At 36.2% G+C, this 7,261-nt stretch overlaps 1 pseudogene; it reads right to left on the bottom strand.

Annotated features, from left to right (window-relative positions):
• Window positions 1-5,128: 5,128 nt before the first annotated feature.
• LOC109676746 (NADH dehydrogenase [ubiquinone] 1 alpha subcomplex subunit 5 pseudogene) lies at window positions 5,129-5,641 on the bottom strand (annotated as a pseudogene).
• Window positions 5,642-7,261: the final 1,620 nt, after the last annotated feature.

Raw genomic sequence — 7,261 nt, 5'->3', positions numbered from 1 at the left:
GAGTAGAAGTGAAAGGGACCTTGATTGGAGCTATGATAACTCCCCTCCCACCCCACAGGCAGGGACCAGTTCTTGGAGACACAAATTTAATTTCTGAATGCATTATCCCATAGCAACATTGCTTCACTTTGAATTTAGTTTCCACAGTGTTGTTAGGACATTACTAACATTACTAAGTTCGGCTACATTATGACTTAAGTAGGCTTTTGTGAGTGGCTGGGGAACTAAAACACATTTCTACAAGAAAAAAATGCCTTCCAACTTTAAAAACAAATTTATAAATCACACTTCTTTTCAATATGTGGGAAGGAAACTATTGGTTATAGCAGGAGTTATGTTTTTATTTGAATGTATCTTATATTACAAACTCAGTGTCAAAAACTAAAAGGTAGATTTTGTAAAAATTACTTATAACACCCCCTTACACACAGCCTCCGGCATTTATTCACATGCCCAGAATAATATGCTTGTATGTAGCTGTTCAATTAATATCAGTTAAAAGTGATTTAGTAAGCTTGCCAGAGCTAGCTTTTCTGTGAACTGCTCTCTGGATCACAAAAGCAAATTTATTTGCCAACTAGTTTGCTTTCATTGAAGGCTTGCTTTTTCCACAGTTATTCTCCTGGTTTCTAATATTCAAATAGAAATAAAAACAATAATGGAAAAACCTGTGCTCACTATTTGCTAAAAGAAAATGCAGTATTATTAAAGCAAATGGCCCACGCAGTGACAAATCAGTGTAATCTGAGCACTGGTTGGTCTAAGAGACCACTAGGATTTACCTCCACTATTTGTAAAGATAGTTCACTTCTTGCTCTTTTTTAAAAAGGTCAAAGCCATCAGGGAAGTCACTTTTGTCAAAGCTGTTTGTTTTTCCTTTCACAGAGTTTGTCTCTTCAATTGGGACCCAACCTCACTTCATTTTCTTTGCCCAAAACCACCTTCCCATTATACCCTTTTCCTCCTCCTCTTTCTTTCTTTTTTCCCCCCTTTGAAAACTCTAATGACTAGAATAAACCAAAATGTCAACATTTGCAATTCTGGAGCTTCATTTAAGCAATAAAAATAATAATTAAAAGGGTAAAACCTTAGAGAGATTTCTTCATTTTATATGGTTTGCCAGAGATGATACACATTCAAAAAAGCCAGTAAAAGAATTAATTAGAAACAGCCAAAGCTCAACAAGCTGTGCAAGTTAATGAAGCAGAGAGGAAAATGTCATCTTTGAGACCCAGAGCTGCATTGGCTTGGATAATATCCACTCCTGCCTTACTCTCCTAACTAAACCTCTTTTAATCTTTCCTTGAGAAATCAATGCTAATGACACAGATTTACCCAGAAATGACAGCAGCACAATACCACGAGAGCTGCTCCTGTTTAATGTAACTTAGTTCTGATGGGAACACTCAACATTGCAGTCTGACAGCAAGTTGTTGTTCTGTAGGATTCTTCTGGGACTGAAAATAATGGAAGAGCTTCATTTTATTTTATTTTGATTTCTTCCATTGTGAGTTTGTTTTTTACATTTCTCCTTCTATCCCCTTCTCTCAAACAGCTTTATCTTCTCTGGCCATAAGATTCCCACCACTACCATCCCCTTACGTATTCTACAACCTTGCCTTGTTTCCTTTTCCTTCAGAATGGTTCTCTTACAGGCACAGGTGCATTGAGCATATAGGTTTTTTTGTTTTTTTTCTTTACCCTTGCCTCTCATATAAATGAAAATTTATATGCATACATTGACTTAAAATCACACTCCACATAACAATGCTTTGGCCAGTGACAGAATGCATGTATAAGAGTGGTCCCATGAGATTAAAATGGAGCTGAAAAATTTCTGCTGCCTGTGGCATGTAGAACTCACACATAACATTGTACCTCACTACATTACTCTTGTGTTTATAACGATGATGGTGTCAACAAACCTACTAGGCTGCCATCATAATGCTTGATAATGACAATAAAATACTGTTACTGTTTTGTCTACTTACTACATTATACTGTACTTTTATCATTATTTTAAAATGTATTCCTACTATATGTGTAAACATATACATATGTACATACATATATATATATATAAAGTTAGGTATAAAATAGACTGAGGCACTTGTGCTAGGAGGGATTTCAGAAGAAAACATTGTTACCATATGAGAAGACAGATGGCTCCATGTGTGCTATTGTCCTTGAAGACTTCCAGTGGGATGGAGAATGTAGGAGGAAGAATGTGATTTTGATTATCCTATCCCTGTGTTGGCTTAGGCTAATGCATATGTTTATGTGTCAGTTATTAACAAAATTTTAAAAGCTAAAAAATTGGAAAAAGAAAAACTTAATAGAATAAATATATGAAGAAAATATTTTTTCCAAAGTTATTTGTTGTATTTGTATTTTAAGCTGTATTACTACAAAAAAGTCAAATTGCAGAAAACAACATTTTATAAAGTAAAAATTCACAAAGTGCTAAGATTAATTTATATTCAGACTCTTTTTATAGATTTACTGCAGCCTAAGTGTATCATGTTTATAAAGTCTACAGTAGTGCATAGTGATGTCCTAGGTCTTGACATTCGCTCCCCACTCACTCATTAAACCCTCACCCCTCTCCTTGCCTAGAGCAACTTCCAATCTTGCAAGTTCTACTCATAGTAAGTCCCTTATACAGGATGTCTCTTATTTTAAGTTGTGTATAAATTCCTATAGTATTTGACACAGTAACATGTTATGTATGTTTATAACTTAGGAGCAATAGGCTATTACATAGAGCTTAGATGTATGGTAGATTATGCCATTTATGTTTGTATAAGTACACTCAATGATGTTCAAAAAAGAATTGAATTGCCTAATGATACATTTGTCAGAGTGCATTTTCCTCATTAAGCAACATATGACTGTACTTGCACTTTTATTTAATTGGTTTATTTGTTTTATTGCTACAGTGAAAATATACAAGACATTTCAAAAATATATCTGAAATATGAAATCCAGATAAAATTTAAGGAATGTAGTTATTTGATTGTTGACAATATAAATGCAGTGTTTATAAGCATAACACACTATCCACTGAAAACATATCCAGCAAGATCGTGTACCTGGAAAAAATTGGAGCCATAAAAAAATTAAGTGTATATGCTTGACCACTTACGACTGGCCTTGGATAGCAACTTCAATTCTTTTGAAGTTTTCTACTCCATAAAGTCATTTAAATAATATCTCTCATTCATTTATTAGCATATGAGAATTAATGAGGAAACATAAAGTACAAGTTTATCTTGATTAGTTTCTCAGAAAAAGACAAAGTTTCTATCTACTATACTCACCACACACATACCCTGTACAACCTATCATTTATCTAAGGGTGTTTGGCAAGCTTTTGAAATTTAGTTGCAATTGGGAGTCTAGCAGAGATGAGGGAATAGGCAGGGCTGTTCCTAAATGCATGGAAATAAGGTTTCTGCTTCGTAGTGAAATGAAACTTAGAGAATTTCAGTTTTAGGGAAAGCAGTCATATTTCTAAAACAACTAAACAAGTGAATGTGTAGCCAGAGAATCATGTCTGCATAAATAATTTGGATGCTTATACAAGGCAAAGAGGAAACAAACAGGATGCTATGTATGAAAAGGTTCTGGAGAGACATTAGATTTTAAGGACTTCTACTTTACATGGTAGGGTAAGTGGGAAGAAATTTGAGGGTCTTAAAATGTTAGAAGGAGCAGCTATGCCAAGGTCTCAGAGAAAGGAAGAGCCAGTAGATAGAAAGTGTAACTGGGCCTCCAATGAGTGTGAGTAATAAAAGAAAAAAATGATAAATGTTATCATATGGGTTTGGAAACATTGTTTACAGCCATTCAGCAGAATGGGAGTATAAGAAAGTCAAAATACCCTTGATTGTTATATGTACTCTCACTAAATTCTGATACATTTCATGTACTTCTTACTTTCTACTGGAAAGTGAATGAAGAAAGAACCTAATAGTGGATTGTGAATTCATGCTCATACCTTTATTTAGAGAGAATTACAGTCACCACCTAAAGCATACACACTCTAATACAGTTGTCTCAATAAACACATGCTAATTTAAATAAATATACTAAAAACAATTGTAATACTTGTCAATTTTCCTCAAAAAATTTCAGCATACAAGTTTTTGTTTGTTTTGCAGGGGGGTGGTATTTGTGCTACTTAGTGTCTTTCTTTCAGATTTTCTATGACACATCCTTTCACAGTCCATTCAGTCTAAAATTAAAGGCAAGAGATCCCTTGAAATCTTGCATATGGCTGGGCACCCTTCAAGTTATACTAATTATATTTAACTTTTATCAATCAAGTTTGTAAGCAACTCTGACATTTTTCTTCCTATATTAAAATGTGAGAATAGATGAGCTGCAAAAATAGGGGATGGTTTCACTCTTAAAAAAACATTTAAAAGCTCACTAGTATAGACATCATATGGTTTAGATACACAGCTGTCTTTCAAAAACTCATGTTTCCCTAATAAATTACTGGCTGGTTGTTAGATAGCAAATATCTATGCCAAACTATATTTCCTACTCCCCTACCTCCTACACCTTGCATCTAGGAACTATGTAGTTTCTACCAATAGAATGTGAGCATAAGTGGTGTAACTTGAGGCATGTTAATTAAGAAGCCAATATATACAGGGCCCAGACCCAGTGATTAGGCAGACATGTCACCCAAGCCTTTGGGCACCTGGGAGATGCAGGTTTGCCTACAAAGAGATTTCACTCTCTACACTTAAAAGACATCCTTTCTGAGCTGCTGTGAATAAATTTGGAATGATAACTATATATTTTCAACTAATTTTTTTTTCTTTTATATATTTTATAAAGAAGTGAAAGAAAGTGAAGGAACACCTTCACTCTCATGAGCTAACTTCAGTTATCAATACATTTATTCACACATAACAAAGTTCCTTTTCTTTTTTCCAGAATAAAAGAAATTAAGTAATGTGCTGAAGACAATACTAAAGATACTTCACCTTTCAACTGTGGCCTCTGCACTGAATACCTCTAAGAACTTTATTAATTAACTTTCAAGTCTTCCCACAACCTTTCTGTTCAAAGAAATACTGTCTTTGACCTAATCTGAGTAGATACTATGCAAACCCTATGAAAATAGTAACAAATTTTAAAATCTCCTAGGTTTGTCCTATATTAATTTTCTTGATTACAACATGTCAATAATATGAACACACTTTTAATATAACAGTACATTTAATTACATCAGTTTGCCATCAACCTATCAGAGACATTTAAAGATAATTATATTGGCCATTTCCACTGGTTAGCAGGAGGCTCTTCCACTAATGGCTCCCATGGTTTCCACTGCAACATTTTTTTTTGCCAAGCTTAGTTCATTTTCAGCCTGACGAATCACCTCTTCTATTTGGCCACCCTGAAGTTAGTCTTCTAATTTTTTAACATCTGGTTCCACTTCAACCATACCCAGCTTCTCATTTGTAATCTGTTCAGTATATTTTCTATATGCTACATTTTTAGGGAACTGATTAAGAACATCGAGAATCTTTGCATACAATATTCTTAGTCTCTCATGCAGAGAGTCACTCACAGCCAATCTCATGAGGCCAGTGGTCTTCTTCAGGAGACCCGCCATGACAGCACTGAAAAGAGCACGCCCTATTTTCAACTAATGAGAATTAACTGTGTCTTGAACAAGGATTCCTGTGCTAGAGGACTTCAGAATATTACTCACAATGTCATTAAACACAAGTCAGAATCCCCATAGACTGAAGCAGATTGGATTTGTACAGATCTGGGATGATCTCAGAGGTGGAATCCAGCAAGTGTACACCAGACAAAGATAAAGTTTGTTGACCTGATTTAAAGGAATATTACATAGCACAAAAGTTTTACTGTTGTTGTCCTGTTTTATAAATAAAATATTAAGAAGGTATTACAAGGATCCAAGATGGCTACTAGAATACAGAAGCAGACAGCATGAGCTCCATGAATCAAAAACCTTGCTGAGATGCTGGACTTACACTTGGCATAAATAAAGCACAAAGGACAATCAAAACTTCCACACCCTGAACCCATAGCCCATAGAAAGCTTCTCCATGCCACTTTGCACTGAGAAAACATGAGGGCTGCTGCTGCCAGCCACTGGCTCCAAACCTGCTTGGGAAACATTTGGCAGACCAAACAGGTGAATGACAGACTCATGTGGTATTCCCCCAGCCATCCCAGGGATAAACCAGAATAGACCTCTGGGCAGACTGACCCCGCCCCCCACAAAAAATAACAAAAACCAAAAACCTGAAGAATAAACAACGAACTGAAAACTAGCACACAGCTGAGGGGGCAGGAACTCTGAAAGCACACCAGAGAAGCAAGGGAGGTACAAGGAGCTAATGTCCACATGAACTATCAGTAAACAAATGGCTGGAAAGGCAGGAAGGTTGAAACCAGGCAGGTATAAGCCACTGCCTAAAGTAGAGCAGGTAGCAGATCACAAAACTCATCTTCTGAGCCAGTGAGCAACACTCAAAGTCAAAAGGCCCTGCCAAATTAAAAAACAAACAACAAACCATCACAACATGCTGACAGCAGAGGGCTGGCTGATGGATCACTGACCTTGCCCCAGAGAAAGGGGGTGAGCCAAAGAAACAAGCCCCCAGTAAACAAGCACAGCAAAAACCCAACACCAAAGCAGGACAGCTGATGGACTACAGAACTGATCTCTGGAACCTGAGGAGGACATGCAAACTTAAAGTGCTACAACTCACTGAACGAGGAGCTGACTAAGCAGCTGCCACTGAAAGACACAAGGAAATAACCACTACCCAACAACCTGGTGAGACTACGATAGAGCTTCTACTTAAATACCAACACCAAGACTGGATGATGGAGGAGTAACACCAGAACATAAACTAAGACTGAAATTCTATTGTTCCTGAGCCTGGAGTTTATTGTTTGTTTGTTTGTTTTGTTTCTTGTTTGTTTGTGTTTATTTGTTCATCTCTCCACATTGATTTCTTTGGGGTTATTTTTGTTGTTGTTAGTGTTATTATTGTGAATTAGTTAATACTAAATTACACCCAGACCAGGAATAGAAACAGCACACACACACTTAGCTAAAAACCCAATACAGCCACAAAACAAAATTAAAACAAGGGAAAGAAAACAGGTGATGGAAATCACCAAGGAGCCTATCAAGAACATAGTTGCACAGTAGCAAGTGGAGTGATGGGAACAAAAAAAAGGGATGCAAATCATTTTC

Source organism: Castor canadensis, chromosome 4 (assembly GCF_047511655.1).
Source record: "Castor canadensis chromosome 4, mCasCan1.hap1v2, whole genome shotgun sequence".
In the NCBI taxonomy this organism is placed as follows: Eukaryota; Metazoa; Chordata; class Mammalia; order Rodentia; family Castoridae; genus Castor; species Castor canadensis.
The sequence above is the reverse complement of the archived record's forward strand: the minus strand, read 5'-3'. Positions and strand labels throughout refer to the sequence as shown.